This window comes from Lycorma delicatula, chromosome 3 (assembly GCF_047948215.1).
Source record: "Lycorma delicatula isolate Av1 chromosome 3, ASM4794821v1, whole genome shotgun sequence".
Lineage (NCBI taxonomy): Eukaryota > Metazoa > Arthropoda > Insecta > Hemiptera > Fulgoridae > Lycorma > Lycorma delicatula.
The window spans coordinates 181,796,613-181,813,003 of record NC_134457.1 but is presented as its reverse complement, the minus strand read 5'-3'; the positions used below and the strand labels follow the sequence as shown (position 1 = coordinate 181,813,003).

Sequence of the window (16,391 nt, the reverse complement as noted above, 5' to 3'; positions counted from 1 at the left end):
ATTTCAGCTAATCAAAGATAATTATATTTTATTCGAAGCACAAATACTCGTAATAATCAGTTAATTTGATTCATCAGTTATTTTTTAATACATTTTGTTGATCCTAAAACAATGATTGAATTCTCTGTAAATTGAAAAATTTAATATGTTCATTCATTTATTTTATTATTTATTTTTATAATGACAATAAATAGGTTTTTATAATAATTTTTTTTTTTTAATAACTGTTTCTAGTTTTACTTTGATTATTATAATTTTTTTTGTCTTCAGTCATTTGACTGGTTTGATGCAGCTCTCCAAGATTCCTTATTTAGTGTCAGTCGTTTCATTTCGGTATATCCCCTACATCTTACATCCCTAACAATTTGTTTTACACATTCCAAATGATGCCTGCCTGCACAATTTTTTCCTTGTACCTGTTCCTCCAATATTAAAACCACAGTTCCAGGATGCCTTAATATGTGGCCATAAGTCCGTCTCTTCTTTTAACTATATTTTTCCAATTGCTTCTTCCTTCATCAATTTGCCGCAACACCTCTTCATTTGTCACTTTATCCACCCATCTGATTTTTAACATTCTCCTACAGTCCCACATTTCAAAAGCTTCTAATGTTTTCTTCTCAGGTACTCCGATCGTCTAAGTTTCACTTCCACATAAAGCTAGGCTCCAAACATATACTTTCAAAAATCTTTTCCTGACGTTTAAATTAATTTTTGATGTAAACAAATTATATTTCTGAATGAAGGCTCGTGCTATTCGGCATTTTATATCTCTCCTGCTTCGTCCAGCTTTAGTAATTCTACTTCCCAAATAACAAAATTCTACTTCCGAAATCTTTTTTCTTCCTATTTTTATATTCAGTGGTTTATCTACATTATTTCTACTACATTTCATTATTTTCGTTTTGTTCTTGTTTATTTTCATGCGGTAGTTCTTGCGTAGGACTTCATCCATGCTGTACATTGTTTCTTTTAAATCTTATTATAATATTTTATGATAAAGTAGGGCTATTTTAAAATAGCAAAAATTGATGCATAGGTAGCTTTAGTGTTGGTAGTTGGTTCAACTCCAAGCAGATCTGAGACATTTTTCATTCATAATTTATTTATTTATTTTTTTGTAAGTTTATTATTTCAAATTAAACTTATTATTTTGAAAAAAAAAAAATATTTAATTCTAAAACATTAAAAATATTTTTATATCGCATCGAAAATTGATACCATCTATTACTTATAATAAATAAAAAAATACCTATCTACGTAAACGAATTTCCTCGCAGATAATTACAATGAAATTTAAAAATTAATATCAGCTATAAAAATAAATTATATTAAATAAGTTGTATTACGGTAAGTTATAACTATAGTATCTTAAATAATTAAACATGAAAAAACAAATTTATCCACCTTAATGTTGATTTGAACCTCAGTAACATTGCTATCTGATAATAAATACATCCAAGCAATATTCGACGTAAATGTGTACGATTCATTTGACTGAGTGAACAGATAATTTCATTTTAAGGTAGCAGAATACAAGAGAGTACGCGTTTGACATAGTTGGATTAAAATTTTTGTTTACCGGGCAAAATATCTCTTCCATTTATAGGAAATTATTAATAAACCGGTAGTTAGATAAGAAAAAATTTAGTTTAAAAGAATGTATATATGCTATTACGGTTTATGCTGTGTCATTTTGAGCATTATTTTAAGTAAGTAACATGTTCTTTGAGTAGTTCAGGTGGCTGAAGAAAGACTACAACAATACACTGAAATCACTGGAAGTCTTTATGCCGCAAGCCTCCTGGATAAATTATTTGACAGTGAAATCTCTTGGAAGGCTATAACTATGAGCCGGGTCATTCTTCAAGCAAGAACAGTATGGAATGGAATGGAATGCAAAGTTGGCGGGAGTTTATTACTCCCTACTTTATCGCAGAACCTGGACAGAGTCCCTTGCTGCTGGGTGATTATATCGGGCGTGTTTTTAAGGTTTATTCTTTGTTAGCGGGTCTAATTTTTCAAGTTTTCTTTATTATTATTAAAATAGCATTTTAAGACGGATTTAATTGCATTCCAATCCGTTGTTCAACCAGCGTTATCGAACCCATTTCATGGGCCGACCGCGGAAGGCTAGGCTTATAAAGCCTGTCCTCCCGACGTAATTCCCCTTCAGACCGTCCACTGAAGTCCTTTCGGTGCTAACGCTTAATAGGCTAGCAGGAATACGCCACAACGGGGCACTAGCTATAAGGAGGGAGCAATGCGTCCCCTTTTCCAGAGGAGTCGCAATTGCTGGGTTATTTTATCTTACTTGTAAGTTTTGAAAAAGAGAGGTTGTGTAGAAGCTCTTCATCCGCTTCTGGTATGGCTGCCCTTCAGGACGCATCTCTGCTGGGCTCTGTTCCGGACTCCAGTCCGCGATGTTGAGATGAGTAGTGGGTCTTCCTTCTTCTTCATCATCTTCTTCTTCCGAAGACCTCTTCGTTCTTCTTTGGGCAAGAACAGTAGAAGAGAAATTATCAACGATGATTGCTACTGGGTTGGGGTGGGGATGAAACGGCCTGAGCGAGGAAGTAGCCGGGGACCCGTAGGGTCTACCACTACCTGCTAAGATGCCCAGAACTCTATTGACCATTTACTGAAATTCCAAAGGAAGTACAGTATGACCCTAAGCAAAGTCTCCTTTAATTTTTTTTCAGAGTTGCGCAATCAAAAATCAATTGTGGCCAAAAATTTATTCAAAACTCAATTTGTGAAAAATTTGTTGTTATTATACACTTATGCATCAATTATACATTCATTGTATAATTTAAATTACATTGAATGTACAGTACAGTACAGTACAGAATGTACAGTACATTGAATGTAAACGAAAATAATATTTTCGTATTTAAACGAAAATAATTAGGTAACTTATTTAATTTTTCATTAACATTTTTCTTAACTTTTTAAACTTCTTGTCTTCTATCTTTCGTAGAAACTCATTCTATACAAACTTCATTTGTATTTACTACTTGACCACTGGCAAAATGTAATTTAGTTCTCATAAGGTCTCCTAAGAGTTCATTTTCGAGTCTATTTCAGTATTTTGTTTTTACCGAGTTCATAACAGAAAATCCATGTTCGCGGTCTCACTGGTTACTTGAAAAGTTTCCGTAATGTTATACAGAAAGGAAAGGTTAGAAAATTCAGGGCTAGTTTTGACAAAGGGTAATGTATTGATAAAGTCTTCAACAATACTAATTTAGTTTGTTCTATAGTTGTAAATTTCAAGTCTAAATATTCGCTTCATATTTTATATTTTATCAATATAAATAAAATCTATATTAACATCTTTGTTTGCCATAAATTCTGAATATTTTTTTGGAAAGCTTTATTATTACATCATTTTGCTTTCCGAAATCAAAATTGTTTCCTGAATTTATAATAATTTCATTATCAAATGCTTGCCAATCTTTTTTCTTCATCCGGAAATCTGCTCTCTAAGTGTAAACACATACGTTAAATAAATCGAATAATAATTTTCAGGTAAATAATAATAATAATAATAATTGTTCAATATAATTTTAACGTTCCGATACTTTTTTTCTTACACTGTCTCCAAAAGATTTAGTGTTCCAAATATTTGGGTTTTAGTCTGTTAGTTTTAATCATTACGTACTGATAAGCATCAATGATTGTTAAATCAGTTTTTGTAGATATTTACACAAGGAAGTAAGCTTACCCATACATCTTTCAGAGCAAATATTGCTACGCGATATTGTGAATTAGTCAGAGTTGTTTCACAATATATACAATCGGGGAATTGTATTCTGCTACCTGACTTTTACAATACTCAAATAATGCACTGTATCGTAATTTTTAATTGAAGAATTAACTGCGAAATACCTGGATAACCATCTAACCTCATTTGATGGTTTAAATGATACATTCTCTGACACGAGCTAATTCTTCAAAAAATGTTTTTTTAATGCTAGACCGGTGAAAGATTGTGTAAACAGTTCTAATCAAATTTTCTATATCCTGCATAATTCATACATTTTTTCATGCATTATCTAATCCTAAATGTTCCTTAAAAACGTCTCCCGTAAGAATGTCACGTTGTATGCTACTCCGTAGTCTCAAATAAACTTGTCATTGAGTACACCCTGCAATAACTGATTACACTTACACTTACAATAACTGAGTACACTTACAGTAACTGATTGTAGACGCCTAGGGAATAACTTTCTCTGTGCAATTTATTGTAATACCTCTAAACTCATTGCGCTGCCGCGCATAGTAGGTAACTATGTCCCTAAATAATGCTGAAAGGCGATTATCGGGGCATGTAGTATAAGCGAAAAGGGCTTTATTCGGTGCGAGCCCGGCATTGCCGTCTCTGCGGGCAGGGGCGGCAATGCCGGGCAGGGAGGCAATGCCTCGTCCAATGCCTCGTTGGACGAGGCATTTTTTTGCCTCGTCCAACGGGCAAAAAAATCTTTCAAAAGATATCTTTTTTTATTTTGTAACGTAACTACGTAACTATTTTTGGACACTAATTTCTCAGATTCCGTATCTTTGCAAAAAACGCTAATTAAATAATATTTTCTTTATCCTGTTTAAAGACTTAGTGTTTTAGCTTTGTTTTTTATCTCTTAGCTTTTAAAATTTTGTTTTCTGTTATCTTTTTATCTACTGCCTCTTTACTTTCTCTGCCAATTATATTCTTTCTTTCTCTCTTATTTCAAAATAAAAATGACTGCCCTTCGAACAAACATTTGTTTTGTGCGATTCATATAATGATATCCTAAATGATCTCTTTTTGTTTACAACGAAATACTTCATTATCCCTTTTTTGTAACTGCTTAACGTATCCTAAACCATTGTGTTTGTAAATTCGTAAATAAATATGCATGAATGCGTATGTCTTTAATGTCCTTTGGCTGACAATAGCTACATATCATTTTTAATGGTTAATAATGAGGTTAAGTATTAGAAATATAATTTTCAATAATTATATTAAATTAATAAATGAACATAAAATAAACCTCAATATTAAATTAAGTACAATTGTTAAACCACTAAATATATTATTTTTTTAATCGCGGCTTTAATTATTCTCTGGACTTACCACATGTTATTATAAACTCGAGTACGAACAATACGGCTGTTTATAACCTTTTTATTATTATATTATATATTATAATATATATATATATATATATATATATATACATATATATATATGTATATATATATATACATATATATATATGTATATATATATATATAATTCTATTTTTTTCTTTTAATAACTATTACAGTTTACAGATAAATGTTGATTTCGACGACCTATGCATAATCCTAAATTTGACATTTTAGAACGAACTAAGGAATGATCCAGGAAGTATGAGAAATGGGACTACTTCTAATGTTTCCTTAATCAATGTGTGTGTCCCTCTCAACATTTTTATAATTATTAAAGGGTTTTCAACTTACAACTTACCTGACACCTTTAATCTACAGTACATTTTATGTTGACATTCATTAGTAAAAATTAACGAAAAAATATTTCGAATTGAATTTATATTACCTTTATAAATGAGGGATATATTCTGTTACTTACCTGAAACAAAAGAAAACAGAATTAATAAAATTAAATGAAAATAGTTTTTTTTAATAATTAAGAAGAAAAAAAATCATACTGAAAGCTAACAACTTAAAAAAAATTATTTAATGAAAATAAAAAAAATATAATTGAGATTATTTTTACTGCGTCTCAGCTCTACAGCTATGCAGTAAGAAGGAAAGGTTGGTAATAAGTCAAAAAATGAGGAATGATTTTTCTGTATTTTTTGACATTTCATGACCTCGGAACCCCAAAAAAACAAAACAAATTGGGTATAATTCTCGTACGTATGTATCTATATATGTATTGGTGTGCTTGAAGCTTAATAATGTTTGAATGGGTAAACCGGTTTTGATGAGACTTTGTACAGACTATTTTATATAAGGTAATTTGTTGATAAAATCTTTGAGTCAATATCCCTTATTAAAAATGAGGGGAGGGATTTTGGGGGTCAATTTTCTCAAAATTTTGCTAACCCTACTTTATATTAAATGGTAATGGTAAGCATGCACGAATGTGCATGCTTATCTTTAACACTATTTTGCCCCAAAATTTCGCCTTTCTTAAAAATTGACTAAAGCTAATTTATTTATCGCACCAAATTTAACCGAATTTTCTCTATTGTCTTCCTAGGCAGCATAGTTGTAGCAGTAGTGGAAGCGATCCAAAAAGAATTCTTTGTGGGAAGTATGGGGTGGGAGAGCCAACTAAAGTTTAAAAGTATTGATTTTTGAATCTTTTAAAACTTTTTTTGTTTACTTTAACTTTCAATATTATTAAAAGTTTGAATTACAAACTTTTATTAATAATATTACAATAAAATTTTTTATTGTTTTTTGGATTTAGATGTATTTTTTTTACAGAAATGTTTAATACTTATCAAAAATCCTATTTATACTTTTCAAAAATATGAATAGATTTTTGTGAATTTTGTAATTCGCTATTTTGTGGTCTAAGTGAAATTCCTGAAAACAAAAATGAAAAATAATCATGGTATAAATATGTAAAAAGTAATGACTTTGCCTACAAAATTTAACTGCCTGTCACTCAAACAACAAATGTATAAAAAAAATATGTTATAGATATTCTTCTCAACCTAGCATACTACCACCTCGCAGAATAACTAAATTTTATTGGTTTATCTATATTTTTTATCTACTTCCCTTTCATTATTCATAACCTCTATCACTAATTTACCTAATTTTTAATTTATTTTAGTCTGACCTGTACCCTAAAATAGTGTTACATGGCCTAATTGTTTAAAAATATTGTATAATTATAAATTAGTCTGCTTTTATTTACAAATGAGTACATTTTATACACCGGATTTACAAACAGAAGAATACACAAACAGTCCCGATGCATATAGTTCAGTTATTATAGAGTTCTTTATACCTCCTTATAAGGAAATTTAATTTATATCGTTTCAATACAAATTCATTTCTTGATATTATTTTACTTTTTAGTTTTATTTTAAAATTATGCCACTTCACAAGGCAGTAATCTTAATTAAGGATGTTCAATCACAACACAGTTAAAACTGGTAACATTAATAAAGAAAATGATTTCGTCCATAAAAGTGGAATAATAATGAAAAACCAAAAAACATTATTCAGAGTACCATAAAGGAATGTATTAAATTTTATTTTCTATTAAACCGATGTTAATAACTAAGGCTGTGTACGGATTAGTTAGGCTGTCATTATCTTAAACTATTTTAAGAGTTGGTAGTGTATTTTTGCTAATTTATTAATTGTGTTGATGAAACCAGGTCTTATTTACTAAGTGTAAAAAATATGAGGTTTCTAATTAAAATTTGAAATTATATTATTGATTTTACGAATCTTGGAAACGTAATGAAATAATATTTACAATTTTATGGAAAACAGTATCAAATTTATATATATATATAAATATATATATATATATAAATATATATATATATATATATATATATATATATATATATATAAAACCCAGCGAATGCAATATCCACTAAAGAAAGGAGTGAGAAAGTATGTAGTTTTGTATGAATCGTAAACTAAATGAAAAAGAAAATAAAGTTATTTAGTAGTATTTTAACTGAAACTAAATATTAGTAAGAAAAATCATGATTGCTACCGTCTCATGAGTAGGAGAAAAGTTTTTACATCTTAATTAATAAAAAAGAAATTAATTGAAGATAATAAATAGACTAAAACTTATATAATAAAATTTAATAGTATGTAAAATAACGATAATATTAGAGAAAAAAGAAATCTTTTTCATTAAAGAAATGTTTTTAGAGCGAATACTAATCTATATGTTTCAAACAAATTTAGGAATAAAAAAAAAATATTTAGTGTAGTTTGAATCTCAGGAAAAAACGAAGTCGAATAAGGCAAAAATGTACAAAATAAAAAAAAATTGTAATACTCTATACTAGCGTTTCTCAATCGGCGGTCGTGACCCCCACGAGAGTAGCAGTGATGTGAAAGCGGGGCTAGGAAATTAGTTTACAATTTTACATGTAAATGGTAATGAAATTACTTTATGATAAAAAAAATTATTCATTACAAACATTTTATTTACATTTATAACTGCACATGTAAAGTAAATAAATTAATGAATTGGTTGCATTCCTTGTTTTTCATTTAAAAGTTTCTCCATATGTGGATCTGCGTAAGAAATACACAAAAGCAAATTGTTTTCAAGAAATAAAAGACGACTCCTGTCTTTAGTTTTTAGCGCAATCGTAGACGAAAAAACCTTTTCACAGAGGTAAGACGTGGCAAAAGGGATTAATATAATCAATCCTTCTTCGACTAAATCTCCACATTCACTTCGCCGAGCAAGTCAAAACGTATCTAAATCTTCAGATTTGAATTGTAGTTGTAAAATTTTTCGGCAGATATTTGGATGAGCTGGTCGTAAATCTCAACTGGTAACTTAGCGGCTGCAACAACGATTTCATTAAATTGATTCAGTACCCATTTCTCCAGAAATCATTTTTATCTTCCAGGAAGTACTCCGCCAACTGAATTTTTAGTTCATGCAACTGTATATTCATGCTATTCAAACTGTGGTGAATAATAGTGTCTTCTTCTTCCAGGTTTTTCTCAATATAATCGTCCGGGGAGGGGACCTTTTGCACAACCCATCGGAATTAGGTAAGTTTTATATAGTTTTTTATTCCAGTATTTTAACTTTTATATTTTAACGACTTCGTCTGTGGTATTAGTTTTGAGTTATATTTTGCCTTCTTGGCTTGTTTTAATAAATTTTAATTATATGATGAATTTTACATTTACACCTTATAAACTTTATTATTTTGGAGTTATTTTATCCTTTTATTAATAAAATTCCGGGCGATGATAACATCCAGGCGTTTTTTGCCCACAAACAACAACAAAAAAAATATAATCGTAAGTAAGTGGAAAAACATCAAACTTTTTCCTTTGAAGGCGAATAATCCAGATATCAAGCTTCTTAACGAAAGCATGAACTTTGTCTGTCGTTAATAAAAACGTGTTTTAATTATTTCCTTGTAAATTTATAATCAATTCGTTAAAATGCGAAAGTTCATCAGCGGTGTAAGCCAACAGCAGTATGTATTCATTATTATGTAAAAACATTGAGAATGGTCTTTGTTTATTTTCAAAAAATATTATTAATTCATCTCACAATTCTGATAACTGGGTTAACACTTTCCCCCGCGATAACCATCTGACTTCTGTATTGAAGAGAAGAAAATCTTTCTTTCCGCCCTTATATCACAAAGTTTAGTAAACAGCCTATTCTGCAGTGGTCGACTTTTAATATAATTAACCATTTTTACAGGTTCACAAACAATTTGTTTGAGATTTTTCGGCATAATTTTTGTGGCAAGACATGTCTGTGAAGGAAGCAGTGCGTCTATCCCCCCTTGGTATAAAACAATTTTTTAATTTAATTTTTTTTTCAGAAATCGACTGTCCTTTCTTGTTATCGCCTTTGTGCTATCACTATATACTGCAATACATTTTGTCTAATTTATGTTACAGTTTTTAGTAGCTTCATAAAAAACATCAAAAAGATATTGTCCTTTGCATGACCAGGTATTGATTTACAAAGTAACATATTTTCTTTTACTGATCTATGCCTATTGATTTCATATCTCACAATACATAAGAACTGACAAATGTTTACGACATCTGTTGATTCATCAATTTAATATTATAAAAATTCACTTGGTCTTAGTTGTTGAGTTATCTGATCGTGAACATCGTCAACAATGTTATCGATTTATCTTCATACTGTGTCGTTACAAAGAGGAATTTAAAAAAAATATGTTTGCTTCATCCACGCCTTATAAAACACAGTCCATGTCAATTGCAGCAGGCAATATGTGATTGTCTGCGATTTTATTGGGTTTGGGCACCTTAGTTATTCAATGTTACGATATAAGATGCTTCAATTGTTCTTTTATTAGTCTGACTTGATTTACAAATAGAAGCTTTTTGATTCTTCAAATATGTAATTTGTTTTCAAAAAATTCCAACGGTTTGCTTTTATAATCCGTATGTTTAGTTTCCAAGTGTCGAATTATTGTGGGATTCTACCCCTTCCAGCTGATAACCGGGCATGGGGAGTTTGAGGAGTACCTGTGTCGGTATGGTAAACGCGCTACCTCTGTTTGTAGATACTGCGATTCACAGGACACACCGGATACACCATATACCACTGTTGTAGGTGGGATGGTGTTCAACAAGAGCGGGGTTTGACCTGGATATAGTACTATGGGTTATATGCTTTCCAGTAGGCAGGCCTGGACAAATGTGGAGAAGCTAGCTTCTAGAATATTGAAGACAAAATACCGTGATGGTTGGGACCTTGATCGTGTGTAACTGTGCGTATGTTTAGTTAGGGAGAGCAGCCTCGATCTGGAGAGAACGGTTCGCTTAAGTGGGCAGTTCTTGATGAGGGATCGGGAACCCCTTGTGGTAGTTTTTGAATAATGACAACTGGATGCTGGATAGCGTGATATAGGATCTCTGCTAAAAACTTTCACAGGAAGTGGGGTACTCTAATGGGTTGCTTACTAATGTAATATAAAATAAAGATCAGACCGGCAGTCTGACCTGCCATGCCATACATACTGCCGGTAGGTGAGAAGGGCTGTTAGAGTAGAAAGGACACCCCCTACGCAGTTCTATGCTTAATTGCGGGTCCGACGTAAGGGAGTAAGGAAAAAAATTAATTTGTATGGCTCCTTGATTTCATGGAAGAGTACTTGAAAGCAAAATATTACAACGAAAAGAGCTGAAAATGTACCCAAAAATCCCGTTTTTTAGCTGTAACTCCGCTTTCGGTGAACTTATTCGTTTAAAAATAAATAGCGCTCTATTCCGAATTAGTTTACATCACCCCACTAAGTTTCGTCGAAACGGTTTAGATTTACCTCCAATACAAAGATCTTAAACATACGTATGTATTTAAACATAACCGAGCGCTGAAGTTATTTGTAATTTGTTGAAAAGTCTTTTTAAATGTCTTTTTATCTGAAATGCTTTTTAGCTGATTTTTTTAAAACAGCCTTAAATATATACATATTTTGTGTGTATAAAGTTTCAGTATCATATAAATAAAAAATCATATGTCCTCTTGTCATTTGAAAAAGTACTTACGTTGGCTTAATTTCTCTTTTCCTTGAAATTTAAATAAAATGACAATTAAATATTCTGATCAATTTTAAATAATAAATAATTTTAAGCAATTGTGTTTTATTTATTGGGTTAATTAGTACATAGCTTCAGATTATTGTAGTTTTGAATGTAATACAGTATTCCTAAAAATTATTAAAATTCTAAAAACGTATTTTAAAAAGGAAAAACTTTACATTTAAACAAGTCACTATGTTGGTTGGAGTAATATTACTGTACAATTCTCTCATAATATTTTTCATACTTAAATGAATGGATCTGCGCTGAAATCAACACACACAGTCACTCATTCACTTACACACGCACATTCTCACGTACTTTCTTGTGTAGTTAAATACACATGAACGTAAAATAAAATTTTATTTCGTTTTGCTTTTGTCCTTAACGTTTATATTTCTGCATTTTCTTTTATTCACGTTTCTATTTTTATAATGATATTTTTTTATGGCGAATTCAAAGTTATGCGGTATTATGTGTTTCGACAATGGACAAAGTGAACCAGAGTAAAGAAAATTAAAGTATGAAGAAAAGAAAGTCTGTAGTAGTAGAAGGCAATAAAATAGCGAGTCAACAGTCTCACCCTCTCGTTCAAGTTGTACTTCATTACAGTTGCGGAACATAAAGGAAAATAAGAGAATGAAGGAAAAAAGAAGAGCAAGTGTACCAGACCGTGTACAAACGTCAGCAATGCCACAGCTATACCTGTTTATAGGCGTATATTTAAGTCCACTCACGATTCAACTGCAGACGCATTTAAGCCCAATTTTGTAACCTACATTAAAGAAATTCAATTAAATTAACTTAACTGCAGTACTAAGTTAAATAAATATAACTTTTGCTAAATATAACTACTAAATATTTTTATTAAAACCCAAAATAGATATATTTTTCAAACCAAATATTTGGTATTAGAGAATGATTTTTAACTTTGATAACAATGATTGATAGATATAACTGGTCTACTTTATAAAAAATATTACGTATGTATTTTATCTTTTGACATAGGTTAGATGAATTAATCGATTTTATTCTTTTTAGATCGTTTTCTACTATTTTATCGTCATTATCTTTTGTTTTTTGTTTTTTTTTTTTTTTTATTTTTAAGACCATAATGGATCACTTTAGTTCTTTTTTTTTTTTGGCAAGTTCTTTCTTTTCTTGCTGATTTGTTTTTTTTCAGCTTTTCTTTTTTGCCAGTAATTTCTAAGGGTTTCAGATCTTCTTGCCCTTTCTTGTTCAGAGTACACCCGGCTTATTATTTTCTTGGGTTTTGATAGGAATCTTGTTCTTCATTTTTTAATTTCTCATAGTTTCCGGTTTTCGTTTTTAGGTTTTCATGGGTTATATCTAATTCCTCCATGTCTTTTTGTACTTCATATAACCAGTTCGGTCTGCTTTTCTTGCTCCAGAAAAGTTCGATTATCCGTCTGATAAGAGTCTGCTCTCTTCCATTCTGAAAATATGTCCTAGAAAGGAAATTCTCTTCTTTCTAAATTTATTAGTTTATTAGTTGTCGGGATGATCGTTTTTTAAATATCTTCGTTTGGAATAATTCTCCAAATCCCGTCTTTTTTAATGTTTTTCCCGATGTATCGTCGAAGAATCTGTCTTTCAATCTTTTCCAGTTTTTTGTTTTATTTTTAACTTTTTTTTTTAATTTAAATATATTGATTTATTAATAACTATTAAACGCTGAAAAAAAAAATTTATAACAACTCATATTTTTTTTTATTGTTATAAAAAAAAATATGAAAAAATATCAGAAGTTGTTAATGAAATAATAATTTATTTATGTACTTTTCATTTCAAAAAAAAAAAGTACATGTAATTTAATGACTTCCTTGTACCCCTTGGAAGGAAGTCATGTGGTGTCCATATTAGATTTTTTAATTATATCATCTTATATTGCTGATTAAATAAATTGAAAAAAATGTATAAATAAATGTAATTATTATTTAATATAACGCTCTATTAGGAAGTCTTTTTATTATTTAATTGGTGTTGTACTGCCATCGGTGTTTGAATTGACTACGGTTTATTCGGTAATTTATTATGTATGATTCAATGAAATTAATATTTTAGATCGTGTAAAAGACTTCATCCACTAGTTATAAAACTGAAATCGTTCAATATAATGTTATAAGATAGCATATGTTATATACTGTTAATCTTGACGGTAGGTAACTTATAAATATTACTATAGCATTACCTTTTATTTTATTTTACAATGGAAATACAAATTATTATAACGATATCACAAATAGGGATATGGGAAGTTTATAAAATTATAATATAATATAATTATAATATATTATAATTAAATCACTGTAAAAACTGACGTGCGATTTTAGTAACTTCATAAAATTCTGTAGTAACATCCTGAGAATAACATTTTCACACCTCAGGTTTACTCAGAAATGAAGAATAAAGAGATTCTCTTCTTTTTCCGTGGCCAAAAACAGCGTTGAACTTCGCAGTACCAAGTCTACCAAAATGCAATGCCTAGGTCTATAACATCACCCAATGCTTAGGAAACCTTCCCCTGTAACCGTGGCTCTCTACTAAGAGATCTTTCAAATTGAACGCAAAAAACTGACAGACTGTGGTGGCTGCTTTTTTTTAAATTTTTCTTGCGTTTTTGTTTCCAACAGTTTATGACAAATCATCATAAAACGACATCATGGAACTCAGCAACGTTTATAAATTATAAAAATTTATTAATAAATAAAGAATATGGAATCGGTTACAGCAACGTATCGTGCACTTCGTAATATTTATAGTGCGCATTACCGGCAAAACAAAAGCACAATTCATCGTTTGGTTAAAACGTTCGAATAGAATTCTTTCTGCTTTACGTTGAAACACAATTTATAAACCAAATGCAAGGAGTCAGAGAATATTGGTGGTGTAAGTGCAAGTGTTAGTGAAAATCGAAATTTATCGATTACACATCGTTCACAAGAACTGGGTCTTTATTCAACGACATGGTGAATTTTACCTCAATATCTTGGTATAGACCCGTCTAAGATTCAAGTAACTAACAAATTAAAGCCATGGAACCATTCTTAACATAAACGGTTTGCTGATTGGACGAGCAGCTTGAAGTGGATCCAAACTTTCATTGAAAGAAAAAAAAATCATATTTCTAAATGAGGCTCATTTTTGGCTTAATGACTATGTAAATAAACAAAAATTCCGTATTTGGGATGATTCCAATCCAAAAATAATTCAGCAGCGACCATTACATCCAACTAAAATTCACTGTTTAGTTTGGATTATGGATCACCATAAAGCCACTGGTGATTAGGATGCCACTGTTGGCATCATTGAGCCATTTTTTTCGAAAATGAGCAAAAGCTGCTGTTACAGTTAATGTTGAAGGCTATTGAGCTATGATTCGTAATTTTTTTGTTTGTAGTTTGAAAAATTCTTTTTTGAATGAGATGTGTTCTCAACAGGACGGTAACATGTCACACAGCTGCTGAAACAAATGAGTTATTGCATCAAAAGTTTAGTGATTCGATAATTCCTCATAATTTTAATATCAGTTGCCACCAAGATCGTGTGATCTGAGTCCCTTAGACTTATTTCTTTGGGGTTATGTTAAGTAAGAAGTCTATAGCAAAAACCACAAACGATTGATGTCTTGAAAGCAGATATTCAACGCGTTATTAGTGAAATTAAATCTGATTTGTGCGAAAGAGTCTCGCAGAAATTTTTTGAAAGAAAAAAATAGTTTATGTTTTTGTTTTTTTCTTTTTTACTAGGGCTTGAACGCTGGAACTCTCGACTTCCAAATCAGCTGATTTGCAAAGACGCGTTTACCACTAGGTCAATCCGGTGGGTTATGTTTATGCTTGGCTATATCTAGAAAAGCCGTGTAGGTCTTATGAATGGTATTATATTTTTAACATAATGGAACGTTATGAATTTCCAAATGAAACTAAAATTTGATTAATATTACTCATACATTTTGTTTTATTGCAATTTTACTTTTTGTGCTAAAAATGAAAGATCATTTACTTCCCTGAATTGGGCATGGAGTTTGTAAAGTTACCGGTTCCGTGATTATGGTGGTACATGATTGATGAATTTTGATGAATGTAATAAGAGGTTTTTAGGATATATCAATAATTATCATAATACTATGCATAGAATAATACTTCTTAAAGTCTGCAATTGATGTTTTCTATCTACTTTAGTAGATATAATTTATTAGACTTCTTTTTATTCTGCATGAAAAGGTTTAAGCTACTAAACAAAAAATTATTATTGAAGTTCGTTTAATTTCAATACGTATGTGGTTAAAATTATTATGTTTTACACTAAATGCTACCAGTAAATTAAACATACACAGTAGCTATGCGAAAGCATATATAATTTTATTTTTTTGTAAGAATTGTACTGGATATATTATAATATGACATAACACTATCATTATTTATATTAAAACTACTGTATATTTGTGTATGATATAAATCTACTAGAAATATAGAATGAAAACAAAATGAAAGAAAATCCCTCATAAGCATATTAAAATTCGATTTCGAGTTATGGCAAAGCCACTGTAAACAAATGCGGAGGGCATACCGTTGGGAACCTCGATTGTAGGGAAATCTCCAAAGTACTGGTCAGTGATGAGATCTAGGCGCTTGTCTTATATTCGCCCGTTCATGTGATACCTCACTGTATTCACAACCGGAATTGACTGTACCTTTACTCACAGAAAAAGCAACTGTGACAGGGTTTTATTGTAACTCAGATGTTTATATGGATCACGGCACAAGAAATGTTTCTGATATGAAACAAATAATTATGTATACCGCTTCTAGTCAGGCGAATATTTTATGTTAAATAAATAACGTTTAAAACAAACCATGAATTAAATTAATTAATGAAAGAATTTCTATCTGAACTATTGTTTATACCCTTCTTCTGTTTATACTCTTCTGATAAACCTCTCTTTTGATAATAAAATTAAAGAAAACATTTTTTTGTGTTTGTGTGCGTGAGTGCGGGCTTTGAAACACGTTTGTGTGCTTCCGTGCATGTGCGTGTGTGCACGCACGTGTTCATGAATGTCAATTTAAAATGAT

General features: G+C 30.5%; 2 protein-coding genes across 6 annotated transcripts in view; one reads left to right on the top strand and one right to left on the bottom strand.

The window, feature by feature from the left end:
• The window catches only part of LOC142322266 (N(4)-(Beta-N-acetylglucosaminyl)-L-asparaginase-like), an 869,152-nt gene that overhangs the window by 321,661 nt on the left and 531,100 nt on the right, over positions 1-16,391 (top strand). For all 4 annotated transcript variants that reach the window (XM_075361165.1, XM_075361164.1, XM_075361162.1 and 1 more), the window contains one exon: positions 8,706-8,763. The gene's annotated coding sequence lies outside the window, so the exon portion shown is untranslated. The remainder of the gene's footprint in view (positions 1-8,705; positions 8,764-16,391) is intronic.
• Positions 1-16,391, bottom strand: part of LOC142322267 (zwei Ig domain protein zig-8-like) — a 694,854-nt gene that overhangs the window by 549,640 nt on the left and 128,823 nt on the right. The window lies entirely within an intron of this gene.